The following is a 17,508-nucleotide window of genomic DNA, read 5'->3' as shown; positions in this document are numbered from 1 at the left end:
TCCACATAGAAAAATTATTTTTTAACTACTTTACACTCTGAAACATAACAATCTATTACAAATAAATAAAAAATACCTTTAAACAGTGTTATCTAAGATATCCTCATCACTAGGCACACATATGCAGGAATTTGAATGACCATTCTAGGTGGCAAGCCTTAACTTATGAATAATAACAGAAGTTGAAAAAAACTTTTTTTGCATCAGAAAGGTTTTGTTGATCATTAGTCTTCATCCGGTTACACGTGAGACCTTAATAATAAAATCAAACATTTTAAACAAACATTTTTTCATTATTGAAATAGTTGCATTTTTACAGCATATATCATTCTAAATGGAAATGGATCATTTGAGGAGCAAAGGCAGAAACCAGGCAAGGAGACAGGGGGCACGCGCGGGTTAGAAGTGAGAAAATTAAGTTCTCCATGCGAGGCGCATGGAGATCTGAAGCTCTGGCCTTCCCTGTCCTCACCATGGCTCCACCCTCATCCCCTCTGGATTGTGCTTATTTCTTCTGTTTCAGGATTCTCCCACTGCTGAAGAGGTCTGTCTGGTGACCGCTGCAGGTAAGTAAAGGTAATAAATACCTAATTTTGGGTCCAGAGAAGTGAATGTGTTTAAGGGATTATGAATTATGCAGATTAGGGTTAAGGCCTGAAGTTCACTTGGTTAAGGTGAGGAAAAAAAACCTGGGTTAGGGTTAGAAAACCAAAAATCACTGGGTTAGGGTTAGAACATTCAATCACTTGGTTAGGGTTAAAATGATCTGAGAGGAAATAATTAGAATAAAAGCCAGAAAGCTATAGTGAGTCCAAATGATGGTTTCACATTAGGGCTAAATACTCTTTAAACCCCTCTACTGGATGGCCACAGAAAGGGAACTGCACCTGATTGGGTTACTCATAAGCTCCCTCTGTTGGACAAAGAGGGAGTGAATCTGGTTCCGTCTTAATGGGATGCAAACCTGTTGTGCTGGAACTGTACTAAAAGCAAAGAAAAAGAGTTATAATACAGGTTATTCACTCCAACCTTTCCCTCCCTCTAAGCAGGTTGAGGGGGGAGAATTATTTTAACCAAGGACTCCAGTGTTGTAGCATCATCAGGGCTGTGTCAGCAGTCCAGTGCACATTGTCATGCCCTGTCTCAATGGAGTCACCTGAAAAGTAAATGTGGTTAAACAGTTCTCCAATATGTTCATTGAGATAGTCCAGGACTGCTTTTTGTTGCTGTGGTAAACAATGTGAGTATCCAATCATAGGGATGACAATTTTGGCCTCTGGAAACAGTTGTTCTGCCACCTTGAATGTTTGAAACATTTCAGTCACCGGGACATCCTTATCCTCATGAGTCCTCTGGTGAATGCCAAAGGACAATAGTAGGGTCTTTGGTAAGGTGTAGCAGGTGGCGTTCCTTAGAAGGAATTCAGCATCCTGCCATGTGGCTTCAGGAAAGCTATCAACCTGGATGTGGTCAGACTTGAAGGGTGGAAGTCTGCCAATGTTCGAATCCCCCATGATGACAATCTCCTTACGTATGTGGAGATGCCAGTCTCGGGATTTGTGCGTAGTGATGGCATGCTGTGTTGGTCTGCATACCTGCACAGCTGCTGCAGAATTTGCTGCATGTCCCGCTGGGGTAAAGTGAGGAGCTTGTGTGTTTAGCTCCCGCGATGCACGCTGAGCGTGTGATGACTGCAGCTCCGAGATGAGAGATGGTTCTGCTGCATAGGTGAGCTTCACTCCTGATGGAGGAGGAGTCAGAGGAGACATATGAAAAGGAGGAGAAGTAGGGGACAAACATTCTACGTCACCTCTCTCTGTGAATTCGAGCAGAGGTGACAAGGCCCGTTCTGTGTGTTTCTTCTTGGTGGCACGTTGACGTGCTTCAGCTGGGCTCTGTGGCCTTGTAGATGGGGGCTGGACTGTCGCTGGCGGAGATGATGGAGCCAGCTCCAGACCCACGTCTTCCTCCTGTTCAACTAAAAGTTCTGAAGCAGAGGGTGTAAGAGAGGGAGAGGCCGATTCTCTTAACCTGGTGATGAGCATTCTCTGGCAGCGGTCCAGGGTTTCTTGCTTCAAACGCGTGCCCAGGTGTCTCTTAGCCCAGCATGTGGCGATCTCAAAGGGTCCTCTCCAACCTCCTGTGGAGAGCTGGGACAGTCTGTTCAGCTCCAAGTCTATGTTATTCTGATAGTGTTCCCTCAGAATCAGGATGGTGGTGTAGGCCCAGTTTTCAGCATTACCCTCTATGAGACTCAATGTTTGTAAATTGGGAGAGGAGGGTTTGATGATTGCAGTTAGATTTTGACTTATTCTGCATAAGGATGGAGGATAAGCCTCTTTGGATACATTATTAAGGTGGTGCACTGCTTTTATGAGTTTATTAATGACACGCACCTTCTGTGTAAAGTCTGGGTCGTCCGACTGCACTCTATGTGGGGGGGCTCTGGTTTCCGCTCCCCGTGTTGTGACCCAGTGGCCGCCATCTTGGTTTGGGTATCTGGCGATCCTTTGGGGTCCCTGAGCACGCAGATTCTCCTCATCGTCAGGGTAAACACGCCAGTAATAGGATGCTGGCGGTGTACTGCGGCGTCGTGCGTGTTGTCGCTCAAAAGGGCTGGGCTCTCTCTGCTGCTGCGGGTCCCCCCTGGCTGCGTCAGCGTAGGAGCGCCCCTTGATGTGGTGTGGATGACTGGATGACGTGCTGCTGTAGTCTCGCTCGAACACACGGCCTCTTCTTCTGCATCTCCTGGATTGGACTTGTATCCAGTCGCCTTCATGTGGCCTCGGTGCCATATTAGCTCAATAAGGCTCTATCAGACGTGGCTACTAAGAAGCTAAAGCTAATACAAAATGGAGGACGAGTCGTGTTTTCACCGATGAATTTCGGTTTATTAATGGAGCGTTCAGGTTTAAAATAGAACTATATACAAGCCGAAGTTGCAACGTTTCGAACTATAAACATTCTTCATCAGGCAAATGGCTTTGAATGACATGAAATAAAAATCGAAAACCTACAGATGTAGCTGCGCTCCGAGAGTGGTCCGCTCCGACTGGAGGTAAAGACGAAAAGAGCATCTTCAACCTGGGGTGGTAAACAACACGCCCCTGTGGGCTCCAGGAACCAATCCCCTTTTGTCTCCGGGCAAAATGCGCCCTCCAATGGCCCGGTAAGGCATAGGAATTTTCAAACTCGGAGGGTTGCATTCAAAGACACTCATAAGTTTAAGCATCCACATAGAAAAATTATTTTTTAACTACTTTACACTCTGAAACATAACAATCTATTACAAATAAATAAAAAATACCTTTAAACAGTGTTATCTAAGATATCCTCATCACTAGGCACACATATGCAGGAATTTGAATGACCATTCTAGGTGGCAAGCCTTAACTTATGAATAATAACAGAAGTTGAAAAAAACTTTTTTTGCATCAGAAAGGTTTTGTTGATCATTAGTCTTCATCCGGTTACACGTGAGACCTTAATAATAAAATCAAACATTTTAAACAAACATTTTTTCATTATTGAAATAGTTGCATTTTTACAGCATATATCATTCTAAATGGAAATGGATCATTTGAGGAGCAAAGGCAGAAACCAGGCAAGGAGACAGGGGGCACGCGCGGGTTAGAAGTGAGAAAATTAAGTTCTCCATGCGAGGCGCATGGAGATCTGAAGCTCTGGCCTTCCCTGTCCTCACCATGGCTCCACCCTCATCCCCTCTGGATTGTGCTTATTTCTTCTGTTTCAGGATTCTCCCACTGCTGAAGAGGTCTGTCTGGTGACCGCTGCAGGTAAGTAAAGGTAATAAATACCTAATTTTGGGTCCAGAGAAGTGAATGTGTTTAAGGGATTATGAATTATGCAGATTAGGGTTAAGGCCTGAAGTTCACTTGGTTAAGGTGAGGAAAAAAAACCTGGGTTAGGGTTAGAAAACCAAAAATCACTGGGTTAGGGTTAGAACATTCAATCACTTGGTTAGGGTTAAAATGATCTGAGAGGAAATAATTAGAATAAAAGCCAGAAAGCTATAGTGAGTCCAAATGATGGTTTCACATTAGGGCTAAATACTCTTTAAACCCCTCTACTGGATGGCCACAGAAAGGGAACTGCACCTGATTGGGTTACTCATAAGCTCCCTCTGTTGGACAAAGAGGGAGTGAATCTGGTTCCGTCTTAATGGGATGCAAACCTGTTGTGCTGGAACTGTACTAAAAGCAAAGAAAAAGAGTTATAATACAGGTTATTCACTCCAACCTTTCCCTCCCTCTAAGCAGGTTGAGGGGGGAGAATTATTTTAACCAAGGACTCCAGTGTTGTAGCATCATCAGGGCTGTGTCAGCAGTCCAGTGCACATTGTCATGCCCTGTCTCAATGGAGTCACCTGAAAAGTAAATGTGGTTAAACAGTTCTCCAATATGTTCATTGAGATAGTCCAGGACTGCTTTTTGTTGCTGTGGTAAACAATGTGAGTATCCAATCATAGGGATGACAATTTTGGCCTCTGGAAACAGTTGTTCTGCCACCTTGAATGTTTGAAACATTTCAGTCACCGGGACATCCTTATCCTCATGAGTCCTCTGGTGAATGCCAAAGGACAATAGTAGGGTCTTTGGTAAGGTGTAGCAGGTGGCGTTCCTTAGAAGGAATTCAGCATCCTGCCATGTGGCTTCAGGAAAGCTATCAACCTGGATGTGGTCAGACTTGAAGGGTGGAAGTCTGCCAATGTTCGAATCCCCCATGATGACAATCTCCTTACGTATGTGGAGATGCCAGTCTCGGGATTTGTGCGTAGTGATGGCATGCTGTGTTGGTCTGCATACCTGCACAGCTGCTGCAGAATTTGCTGCATGTCCCGCTGGGGTAAAGTGAGGAGCTTGTGTGTTTAGCTCCCGCGATGCACGCTGAGCGTGTGATGACTGCAGCTCCGAGATGAGAGATGGTTCTGCTGCATAGGTGAGCTTCACTCCTGATGGAGGAGGAGTCAGAGGAGACATATGAAAAGGAGGAGAAGTAGGGGACAAACATTCTACGTCACCTCTCTCTGTGAATTCGAGCAGAGGTGACAAGGCCCGTTCTGTGTGTTTCTTCTTGGTGGCACGTTGACGTGCTTCAGCTGGGCTCTGTGGCCTTGTAGATGGGGGCTGGACTGTCGCTGGCGGAGATGATGGAGCCAGCTCCAGACCCACGTCTTCCTCCTGTTCAACTAAAAGTTCTGAAGCAGAGGGTGTAAGAGAGGGAGAGGCCGATTCTCTTAACCTGGTGATGAGCATTCTCTGGCAGCGGTCCAGGGTTTCTTGCTTCAAACGCGTGCCCAGGTGTCTCTTAGCCCAGCATGTGGCGATCTCAAAGGGTCCTCTCCAACCTCCTGTGGAGAGCTGGGACAGTCTGTTCAGCTCCAAGTCTATGTTATTCTGATAGTGTTCCCTCAGAATCAGGATGGTGGTGTAGGCCCAGTTTTCAGCATTACCCTCTATGAGACTCAATGTTTGTAAATTGGGAGAGGAGGGTTTGATGATTGCAGTTAGATTTTGACTTATTCTGCATAAGGATGGAGGATAAGCCTCTTTGGATACATTATTAAGGTGGTGCACTGCTTTTATGAGTTTATTAATGACACGCACCTTCTGTGTAAAGTCTGGGTCGTCCGACTGCACTCTATGTGGGGGGGCTCTGGTTTCCGCTCCCCGTGTTGTGACCCAGTGGCCGCCATCTTGGTTTGGGTATCTGGCGATCCTTTGGGGTCCCTGAGCACGCAGATTCTCCTCATCGTCAGGGTAAACACGCCAGTAATAGGATGCTGGCGGTGTACTGCGGCGTCGTGCGTGTTGTCGCTCAAAAGGGCTGGGCTCTCTCTGCTGCTGCGGGTCCCCCCTGGCTGCGTCAGCGTAGGAGCGCCCCTTGATGTGGTGTGGATGACTGGATGACGTGCTGCTGTAGTCTCGCTCGAACACACGGCCTCTTCTTCTGCATCTCCTGGATTGGACTTGTATCCAGTCGCCTTCATGTGGCCTCGGTGCCATATTAGCTCAATAAGGCTCTATCAGACGTGGCTACTAAGAAGCTAAAGCTAATACAAAATGGAGGACGAGTCGTGTTTTCACCGATGAATTTCGGTTTATTAATGGAGCGTTCAGGTTTAAAATAGAACTATATACAAGCCGAAGTTGCAACGTTTCGAACTATAAACATTCTTCATCAGGCAAATGGCTTTGAATGACATGAAATAAAAATCGAAAACCTACAGATGTAGCTGCGCTCCGAGAGTGGTCCGCTCCGACTGGAGGTAAAGACGAAAAGAGCATCTTCAACCTGGGGTGGTAAACAACACGCCCCTGTGGGCTCCAGGAACCAATCCCCTTTTGTCTCCGGGCAAAATGCGCCCTCCAATGGCCCGGTAAGGCATAGGAATTTTCAAACTCGGAGGGTTGCATTCAAAGACACTCATAAGTTTAAGCATCCACATAGAAAAATTATTTTTTAACTACTTTACACTCTGAAACATAACAATCTATTACAAATAAATAAAAAATACCTTTAAACAGTGTTATCTAAGATATCCTCATCACTAGGCACACATATGCAGGAATTTGAATGACCATTCTAGGTGGCAAGCCTTAACTTATGAATAATAACAGAAGTTGAAAAAAACTTTTTTTGCATCAGAAAGGTTTTGTTGATCATTAGTCTTCATCCGGTTACACGTGAGACCTTAATAATAAAATCAAACATTTTAAACAAACATTTTTTCATTATTGAAATAGTTGCATTTTTACAGCATATATCATTCTAAATGGAAATGGATCATTTGAGGAGCAAAGGCAGAAACCAGGCAAGGAGACAGGGGGCACGCGCGGGTTAGAAGTGAGAAAATTAAGTTCTCCATGCGAGGCGCATGGAGATCTGAAGCTCTGGCCTTCCCTGTCCTCACCATGGCTCCACCCTCATCCCCTCTGGATTGTGCTTATTTCTTCTGTTTCAGGATTCTCCCACTGCTGAAGAGGTCTGTCTGGTGACCGCTGCAGGTAAGTAAAGGTAATAAATACCTAATTTTGGGTCCAGAGAAGTGAATGTGTTTAAGGGATTATGAATTATGCAGATTAGGGTTAAGGCCTGAAGTTCACTTGGTTAAGGTGAGGAAAAAAAACCTGGGTTAGGGTTAGAAAACCAAAAATCACTGGGTTAGGGTTAGAACATTCAATCACTTGGTTAGGGTTAAAATGATCTGAGAGGAAATAATTAGAATAAAAGCCAGAAAGCTATAGTGAGTCCAAATGATGGTTTCACATTAGGGCTAAATACTCTTTAAACCCCTCTACTGGATGGCCACAGAAAGGGAACTGCACCTGATTGGGTTACTCATAAGCTCCCTCTGTTGGACAAAGAGGGAGTGAATCTGGTTCCGTCTTAATGGGATGCAAACCTGTTGTGCTGGAACTGTACTAAAAGCAAAGAAAAAGAGTTATAATACAGGTTATTCACTCCAACCTTTCCCTCCCTCTAAGCAGGTTGAGGGGGGAGAATTATTTTAACCAAGGACTCCAGTGTTGTAGCATCATCAGGGCTGTGTCAGCAGTCCAGTGCACATTGTCATGCCCTGTCTCAATGGAGTCACCTGAAAAGTAAATGTGGTTAAACAGTTCTCCAATATGTTCATTGAGATAGTCCAGGACTGCTTTTTGTTGCTGTGGTAAACAATGTGAGTATCCAATCATAGGGATGACAATTTTGGCCTCTGGAAACAGTTGTTCTGCCACCTTGAATGTTTGAAACATTTCAGTCACCGGGACATCCTTATCCTCATGAGTCCTCTGGTGAATGCCAAAGGACAATAGTAGGGTCTTTGGTAAGGTGTAGCAGGTGGCGTTCCTTAGAAGGAATTCAGCATCCTGCCATGTGGCTTCAGGAAAGCTATCAACCTGGATGTGGTCAGACTTGAAGGGTGGAAGTCTGCCAATGTTCGAATCCCCCATGATGACAATCTCCTTACGTATGTGGAGATGCCAGTCTCGGGATTTGTGCGTAGTGATGGCATGCTGTGTTGGTCTGCATACCTGCACAGCTGCTGCAGAATTTGCTGCATGTCCCGCTGGGGTAAAGTGAGGAGCTTGTGTGTTTAGCTCCCGCGATGCACGCTGAGCGTGTGATGACTGCAGCTCCGAGATGAGAGATGGTTCTGCTGCATAGGTGAGCTTCACTCCTGATGGAGGAGGAGTCAGAGGAGACATATGAAAGGAGGAGAAGTAGGGGACAAACATTCTACGTCACCTCTCTCTGTGAATTCGAGCAGAGGTGACAAGGCCCGTTCTGTGTGTTTCTTCTTGGTGGCACGTTGACGTGCTTCAGCTGGGCTCTGTGGCCTTGTAGATGGGGGCTGGACTGTCGCTGGCGGAGATGATGGAGCCAGCTCCAGACCCACGTCTTCCTCCTGTTCAACTAAAAGTTCTGAAGCAGAGGGTGTAAGAGAGGGAGAGGCCGATTCTCTTAACCTGGTGATGAGCATTCTCTGGCAGCGGTCCAGGGTTTCTTGCTTCAAACGCGTGCCCAGGTGTCTCTTAGCCCAGCATGTGGCGATCTCAAAGGGTCCTCTCCAACCTCCTGTGGAGAGCTGGGACAGTCTGTTCAGCTCCAAGTCTATGTTATTCTGATAGTGTTCCCTCAGAATCAGGATGGTGGTGTAGGCCCAGTTTTCAGCATTACCCTCTATGAGACTCAATGTTTGTAAATTGGGAGAGGAGGGTTTGATGATTGCAGTTAGATTTTGACTTATTCTGCATAAGGATGGAGGATAAGCCTCTTTGGATACATTATTAAGGTGGTGCACTGCTTTTATGAGTTTATTAATGACACGCACCTTCTGTGTAAAGTCTGGGTCGTCCGACTGCACTCTATGTGGGGGGGCTCTGGTTTCCGCTCCCCGTGTTGTGACCCAGTGGCCGCCATCTTGGTTTGGGTATCTGGCGATCCTTTGGGGTCCCTGAGCACGCAGATTCTCCTCATCGTCAGGGTAAACACGCCAGTAATAGGATGCTGGCGGTGTACTGCGGCGTCGTGCGTGTTGTCGCTCAAAAGGGCTGGGCTCTCTCTGCTGCTGCGGGTCCCCCCTGGCTGCGTCAGCGTAGGAGCGCCCCTTGATGTGGTGTGGATGACTGGATGACGTGCTGCTGTAGTCTCGCTCGAACACACGGCCTCTTCTTCTGCATCTCCTGGATTGGACTTGTATCCAGTCGCCTTCATGTGGCCTCGGTGCCATATTAGCTCAATAAGGCTCTATCAGACGTGGCTACTAAGAAGCTAAAGCTAATACAAAATGGAGGACGAGTCGTGTTTTCACCGATGAATTTCGGTTTATTAATGGAGCGTTCAGGTTTAAAATAGAACTATATACAAGCCGAAGTTGCAACGTTTCGAACTATAAACATTCTTCATCAGGCAAATGGCTTTGAATGACATGAAATAAAAATCGAAAACCTACAGATGTAGCTGCGCTCCGAGAGTGGTCCGCTCCGACTGGAGGTAAAGACGAAAAGAGCATCTTCAACCTGGGGTGGTAAACAACACGCCCCTGTGGGCTCCAGGAACCAATCCCCTTTTGTCTCCGGGCAAAATGCGCCCTCCAATGGCCCGGTAAGGCATAGGAATTTTCAAACTCGGAGGGTTGCATTCAAAGACACTCATAAGTTTAAGCATCCACATAGAAAAATTATTTTTTAACTACTTTACACTCTGAAACATAACAATCTATTACAAATAAATAAAAAATACCTTTAAACAGTGTTATCTAAGATATCCTCATCACTAGGCACACATATGCAGGAATTTGAATGACCATTCTAGGTGGCAAGCCTTAACTTATGAATAATAACAGAAGTTGAAAAAAACTTTTTTTGCATCAGAAAGGTTTTGTTGATCATTAGTCTTCATCCGGTTACACGTGAGACCTTAATAATAAAATCAAACATTTTAAACAAACATTTTTTCATTATTGAAATAGTTGCATTTTTACAGCATATATCATTCTAAATGGAAATGGATCATTTGAGGAGCAAAGGCAGAAACCAGGCAAGGAGACAGGGGGCACGCGCGGGTTAGAAGTGAGAAAATTAAGTTCTCCATGCGAGGCGCATGGAGATCTGAAGCTCTGGCCTTCCCTGTCCTCACCATGGCTCCACCCTCATCCCCTCTGGATTGTGCTTATTTCTTCTGTTTCAGGATTCTCCCACTGCTGAAGAGGTCTGTCTGGTGACCGCTGCAGGTAAGTAAAGGTAATAAATACCTAATTTTGGGTCCAGAGAAGTGAATGTGTTTAAGGGATTATGAATTATGCAGATTAGGGTTAAGGCCTGAAGTTCACTTGGTTAAGGTGAGGAAAAAAAACCTGGGTTAGGGTTAGAAAACCAAAAATCACTGGGTTAGGGTTAGAACATTCAATCACTTGGTTAGGGTTAAAATGATCTGAGAGGAAATAATTAGAATAAAAGCCAGAAAGCTATAGTGAGTCCAAATGATGGTTTCACATTAGGGCTAAATACTCTTTAAACCCCTCTACTGGATGGCCACAGAAAGGGAACTGCACCTGATTGGGTTACTCATAAGCTCCCTCTGTTGGACAAAGAGGGAGTGAATCTGGTTCCGTCTTAATGGGATGCAAACCTGTTGTGCTGGAACTGTACTAAAAGCAAAGAAAAAGAGTTATAATACAGGTTATTCACTCCAACCTTTCCCTCCCTCTAAGCAGGTTGAGGGGGGAGAATTATTTTAACCAAGGACTCCAGTGTTGTAGCATCATCAGGGCTGTGTCAGCAGTCCAGTGCACATTGTCATGCCCTGTCTCAATGGAGTCACCTGAAAAGTAAATGTGGTTAAACAGTTCTCCAATATGTTCATTGAGATAGTCCAGGACTGCTTTTTGTTGCTGTGGTAAACAATGTGAGTATCCAATCATAGGGATGACAATTTTGGCCTCTGGAAACAGTTGTTCTGCCACCTTGAATGTTTGAAACATTTCAGTCACCGGGACATCCTTATCCTCATGAGTCCTCTGGTGAATGCCAAAGGACAATAGTAGGGTCTTTGGTAAGGTGTAGCAGGTGGCGTTCCTTAGAAGGAATTCAGCATCCTGCCATGTGGCTTCAGGAAAGCTATCAACCTGGATGTGGTCAGACTTGAAGGGTGGAAGTCTGCCAATGTTCGAATCCCCCATGATGACAATCTCCTTACGTATGTGGAGATGCCAGTCTCGGGATTTGTGCGTAGTGATGGCATGCTGTGTTGGTCTGCATACCTGCACAGCTGCTGCAGAATTTGCTGCATGTCCCGCTGGGGTAAAGTGAGGAGCTTGTGTGTTTAGCTCCCGCGATGCACGCTGAGCGTGTGATGACTGCAGCTCCGAGATGAGAGATGGTTCTGCTGCATAGGTGAGCTTCACTCCTGATGGAGGAGGAGTCAGAGGAGACATATGAAAGGAGGAGAAGTAGGGGACAAACATTCTACGTCACCTCTCTCTGTGAATTCGAGCAGAGGTGACAAGGCCCGTTCTGTGTGTTTCTTCTTGGTGGCACGTTGACGTGCTTCAGCTGGGCTCTGTGGCCTTGTAGATGGGGGCTGGACTGTCGCTGGCGGAGATGATGGAGCCAGCTCCAGACCCACGTCTTCCTCCTGTTCAACTAAAAGTTCTGAAGCAGAGGGTGTAAGAGAGGGAGAGGCCGATTCTCTTAACCTGGTGATGAGCATTCTCTGGCAGCGGTCCAGGGTTTCTTGCTTCAAACGCGTGCCCAGGTGTCTCTTAGCCCAGCATGTGGCGATCTCAAAGGGTCCTCTCCAACCTCCTGTGGAGAGCTGGGACAGTCTGTTCAGCTCCAAGTCTATGTTATTCTGATAGTGTTCCCTCAGAATCAGGATGGTGGTGTAGGCCCAGTTTTCAGCATTACCCTCTATGAGACTCAATGTTTGTAAATTGGGAGAGGAGGGTTTGATGATTGCAGTTAGATTTTGACTTATTCTGCATAAGGATGGAGGATAAGCCTCTTTGGATACATTATTAAGGTGGTGCACTGCTTTTATGAGTTTATTAATGACACGCACCTTCTGTGTAAAGTCTGGGTCGTCCGACTGCACTCTATGTGGGGGGGCTCTGGTTTCCGCTCCCCGTGTTGTGACCCAGTGGCCGCCATCTTGGTTTGGGTATCTGGCGATCCTTTGGGGTCCCTGAGCACGCAGATTCTCCTCATCGTCAGGGTAAACACGCCAGTAATAGGATGCTGGCGGTGTACTGCGGCGTCGTGCGTGTTGTCGCTCAAAAGGGCTGGTCTCTCTCTGCTGCTGCGGGTCCCCCCTGGCTGCGTCAGCGTAGGAGCGCCCCTTGATGTGGTGTGGATGACTGGATGACGTGCTGCTGTAGTCTCGCTCGAACACACGGCCTCTTCTTCTGCATCTCCTGGATTGGACTTGTATCCAGTCGCCTTCATGTGGCCTCGGTGCCATATTAGCTCAATAAGGCTCTATCAGACGTGGCTACTAAGAAGCTAAAGCTAATACAAAATGGAGGACGAGTCGTGTTTTCACCGATGAATTTCGGTTTATTAATGGAGCGTTCAGGTTTAAAATAGAACTATATACAAGCCGAAGTTGCAACGTTTCGAACTATAAACATTCTTCATCAGGCAAATGGCTTTGAATGACATGAAATAAAAATCGAAAACCTACAGATGTAGCTGCGCTCCGAGAGTGGTCCGCTCCGACTGGAGGTAAAGACGAAAAGAGCATCTTCAACCTGGGGTGGTAAACAACACGCCCCTGTGGGCTCCAGGAACCAATCCCCTTTTGTCTCCGGGCAAAATGCGCCCTCCAATGGCCCGGTAAGGCATAGGAATTTTCAAACTCGGAGGGTTGCATTCAAAGACACTCATAAGTTTAAGCATCCACATAGAAAAATTATTTTTTAACTACTTTACACTCTGAAACATAACAATCTATTACAAATAAATAAAAAATACCTTTAAACAGTGTTATCTAAGATATCCTCATCACTAGGCACACATATGCAGGAATTTGAATGACCATTCTAGGTGGCAAGCCTTAACTTATGAATAATAACAGAAGTTGAAAAAAACTTTTTTTGCATCAGAAAGGTTTTGTTGATCATTAGTCTTCATCCGGTTACACGTGAGACCTTAATAATAAAATCAAACATTTTAAACAAACATTTTTTCATTATTGAAATAGTTGCATTTTTACAGCATATATCATTCTAAATGGAAATGGATCATTTGAGGAGCAAAGGCAGAAACCAGGCAAGGAGACAGGGGGCACGCGCGGGTTAGAAGTGAGAAAATTAAGTTCTCCATGCGAGGCGCATGGAGATCTGAAGCTCTGGCCTTCCCTGTCCTCACCATGGCTCCACCCTCATCCCCTCTGGATTGTGCTTATTTCTTCTGTTTCAGGATTCTCCCACTGCTGAAGAGGTCTGTCTGGTGACCGCTGCAGGTAAGTAAAGGTAATAAATACCTAATTTTGGGTCCAGAGAAGTGAATGTGTTTAAGGGATTATGAATTATGCAGATTAGGGTTAAGGCCTGAAGTTCACTTGGTTAAGGTGAGGAAAAAAAACCTGGGTTAGGGTTAGAAAACCAAAAATCACTGGGTTAGGGTTAGAACATTCAATCACTTGGTTAGGGTTAAAATGATCTGAGAGGAAATAATTAGAATAAAAGCCAGAAAGCTATAGTGAGTCCAAATGATGGTTTCACATTAGGGCTAAATACTCTTTAAACCCCTCTACTGGATGGCCACAGAAAGGGAACTGCACCTGATTGGGTTACTCATAAGCTCCCTCTGTTGGACAAAGAGGGAGTGAATCTGGTTCCGTCTTAATGGGATGCAAACCTGTTGTGCTGGAACTGTACTAAAAGCAAAGAAAAAGAGTTATAATACAGGTTATTCACTCCAACCTTTCCCTCCCTCTAAGCAGGTTGAGGGGGGAGAATTATTTTAACCAAGGACTCCAGTGTTGTAGCATCATCAGGGCTGTGTCAGCAGTCCAGTGCACATTGTCATGCCCTGTCTCAATGGAGTCACCTGAAAAGTAAATGTGGTTAAACAGTTCTCCAATATGTTCATTGAGATAGTCCAGGACTGCTTTTTGTTGCTGTGGTAAACAATGTGAGTATCCAATCATAGGGATGACAATTTTGGCCTCTGGAAACAGTTGTTCTGCCACCTTGAATGTTTGAAACATTTCAGTCACCGGGACATCCTTATCCTCATGAGTCCTCTGGTGAATGCCAAAGGACAATAGTAGGGTCTTTGGTAAGGTGTAGCAGGTGGCGTTCCTTAGAAGGAATTCAGCATCCTGCCATGTGGCTTCAGGAAAGCTATCAACCTGGATGTGGTCAGACTTGAAGGGTGGAAGTCTGCCAATGTTCGAATCCCCCATGATGACAATCTCCTTACGTATGTGGAGATGCCAGTCTCGGGATTTGTGCGTAGTGATGGCATGCTGTGTTGGTCTGCATACCTGCACAGCTGCTGCAGAATTTGCTGCATGTCCCGCTGGGGTAAAGTGAGGAGCTTGTGTGTTTAGCTCCCGCGATGCACGCTGAGCGTGTGATGACTGCAGCTCCGAGATGAGAGATGGTTCTGCTGCATAGGTGAGCTTCACTCCTGATGGAGGAGGAGTCAGAGGAGACATATGAAAAGGAGGAGAAGTAGGGGACAAACATTCTACGTCACCTCTCTCTGTGAATTCGAGCAGAGGTGACAAGGCCCGTTCTGTGTGTTTCTTCTTGGTGGCACGTTGACGTGCTTCAGCTGGGCTCTGTGGCCTTGTAGATGGGGGCTGGACTGTCGCTGGCGGAGATGATGGAGCCAGCTCCAGACCCACGTCTTCCTCCTGTTCAACTAAAAGTTCTGAAGCAGAGGGTGTAAGAGAGGGAGAGGCCGATTCTCTTAACCTGGTGATGAGCATTCTCTGGCAGCGGTCCAGGGTTTCTTGCTTCAAACGCGTGCCCAGGTGTCTCTTAGCCCAGCATGTGGCGATCTCAAAGGGTCCTCTCCAACCTCCTGTGGAGAGCTGGGACAGTCTGTTCAGCTCCAAGTCTATGTTATTCTGATAGTGTTCCCTCAGAATCAGGATGGTGGTGTAGGCCCAGTTTTCAGCATTACCCTCTATGAGACTCAATGTTTGTAAATTGGGAGAGGAGGGTTTGATGATTGCAGTTAGATTTTGACTTATTCTGCATAAGGATGGAGGATAAGCCTCTTTGGATACATTATTAAGGTGGTGCACTGCTTTTATGAGTTTATTAATGACACGCACCTTCTGTGTAAAGTCTGGGTCGTCCGACTGCACTCTATGTGGGGGGGCTCTGGTTTCCGCTCCCCGTGTTGTGACCCAGTGGCCGCCATCTTGGTTTGGGTATCTGGCGATCCTTTGGGGTCCCTGAGCACGCAGATTCTCCTCATCGTCAGGGTAAACACGCCAGTAATAGGATGCTGGCGGTGTACTGCGGCGTCGTGCGTGTTGTCGCTCAAAAGGGCTGGGCTCTCTCTGCTGCTGCGGGTCCCCCCTGGCTGCGTCAGCGTAGGAGCGCCCCTTGATGTGGTGTGGATGACTGGATGACGTGCTGCTGTAGTCTCGCTCGAACACACGGCCTCTTCTTCTGCATCTCCTGGATTGGACTTGTATCCAGTCGCCTTCATGTGGCCTCGGTGCCATATTAGCTCAATAAGGCTCTATCAGACGTGGCTACTAAGAAGCTAAAGCTAATACAAAATGGAGGACGAGTCGTGTTTTCACCGATGAATTTCGGTTTATTAATGGAGCGTTCAGGTTTAAAATAGAACTATATACAAGCCGAAGTTGCAACGTTTCGAACTATAAACATTCTTCATCAGGCAAATGGCTTTGAATGACATGAAATAAAAATCGAAAACCTACAGATGTAGCTGCGCTCCGAGAGTGGTCCGCTCCGACTGGAGGTAAAGACGAAAAGAGCATCTTCAACCTGGGGTGGTAAACAACACGCCCCTGTGGGCTCCAGGAACCAATCCCCTTTTGTCTCCGGGCAAAATGCGCCCTCCAATGGCCCGGTAAGGCATAGGAATTTTCAAACTCGGAGGGTTGCATTCAAAGACACTCATAAGTTTAAGCATCCACATAGAAAAATTATTTTTTAACTACTTTACACTCTGAAACATAACAATCTATTACAAATAAATAAAAAATACCTTTAAACAGTGTTATCTAAGATATCCTCATCACTAGGCACACATATGCAGGAATTTGAATGACCATTCTAGGTGGCAAGCCTTAACTTATGAATAATAACAGAAGTTGAAAAAAACTTTTTTTGCATCAGAAAGGTTTTGTTGATCATTAGTCTTCATCCGGTTACACGTGAGACCTTAATAATAAAATCAAACATTTTAAACAAACATTTTTTCATTATTGAAATAGTTGCATTTTTACAGCATATATCATTCTAAATGGAAATGGATCATTTGAGGAGCAAAGGCAGAAACCAGGCAAGGAGACAGGGGGCACGCGCGGGTTAGAAGTGAGAAAATTAAGTTCTCCATGCGAGGCGCATGGAGATCTGAAGCTCTGGCCTTCCCTGTCCTCACCATGGCTCCACCCTCATCCCCTCTGGATTGTGCTTATTTCTTCTGTTTCAGGATTCTCCCACTGCTGAAGAGGTCTGTCTGGTGACCGCTGCAGGTAAGTAAAGGTAATAAATACCTAATTTTGGGTCCAGAGAAGTGAATGTGTTTAAGGGATTATGAATTATGCAGATTAGGGTTAAGGCCTGAAGTTCACTTGGTTAAGGTGAGGAAAAAAAACCTGGGTTAGGGTTAGAAAACCAAAAATCACTGGGTTAGGGTTAGAACATTCAATCACTTGGTTAGGGTTAAAATGATCTGAGAGGAAATAATTAGAATAAAAGCCAGAAAGCTATAGTGAGTCCAAATGATGGTTTCACATTAGGGCTAAATACTCTTTAAACCCCTCTACTGGATGGCCACAGAAAGGGAACTGCACCTGATTGGGTTACTCATAAGCTCCCTCTGTTGGACAAAGAGGGAGTGAATCTGGTTCCGTCTTAATGGGATGCAAACCTGTTGTGCTGGAACTGTACTAAAAGCAAAGAAAAAGAGTTATAATACAGGTTATTCACTCCAACCTTTCCCTCCCTCTAAGCAGGTTGAGGGGGGAGAATTATTTTAACCAAGGACTCCAGTGTTGTAGCATCATCAGGGCTGTGTCAGCAGTCCAGTGCACATTGTCATGCCCTGTCTCAATGGAGTCACCTGAAAAGTAAATGTGGTTAAACAGTTCTCCAATATGTTCATTGAGATAGTCCAGGACTGCTTTTTGTTGCTGTGGTAAACAATGTGAGTATCCAATCATAGGGATGACAATTTTGGCCTCTGGAAACAGTTGTTCTGCCACCTTGAATGTTTGAAACATTTCAGTCACCGGGACATCCTTATCCTCATGAGTCCTCTG

This window comes from Oryzias latipes, chromosome 14, assembly GCF_053564925.1.
Source record: "Oryzias latipes strain Hd-rR chromosome 14, Olatipes_Hd-rR_3.1".
Taxonomy (NCBI): Eukaryota; Metazoa; Chordata; class Actinopteri; order Beloniformes; family Adrianichthyidae; genus Oryzias; species Oryzias latipes.
Note: the sequence above shows the minus strand (reverse complement) of the source record.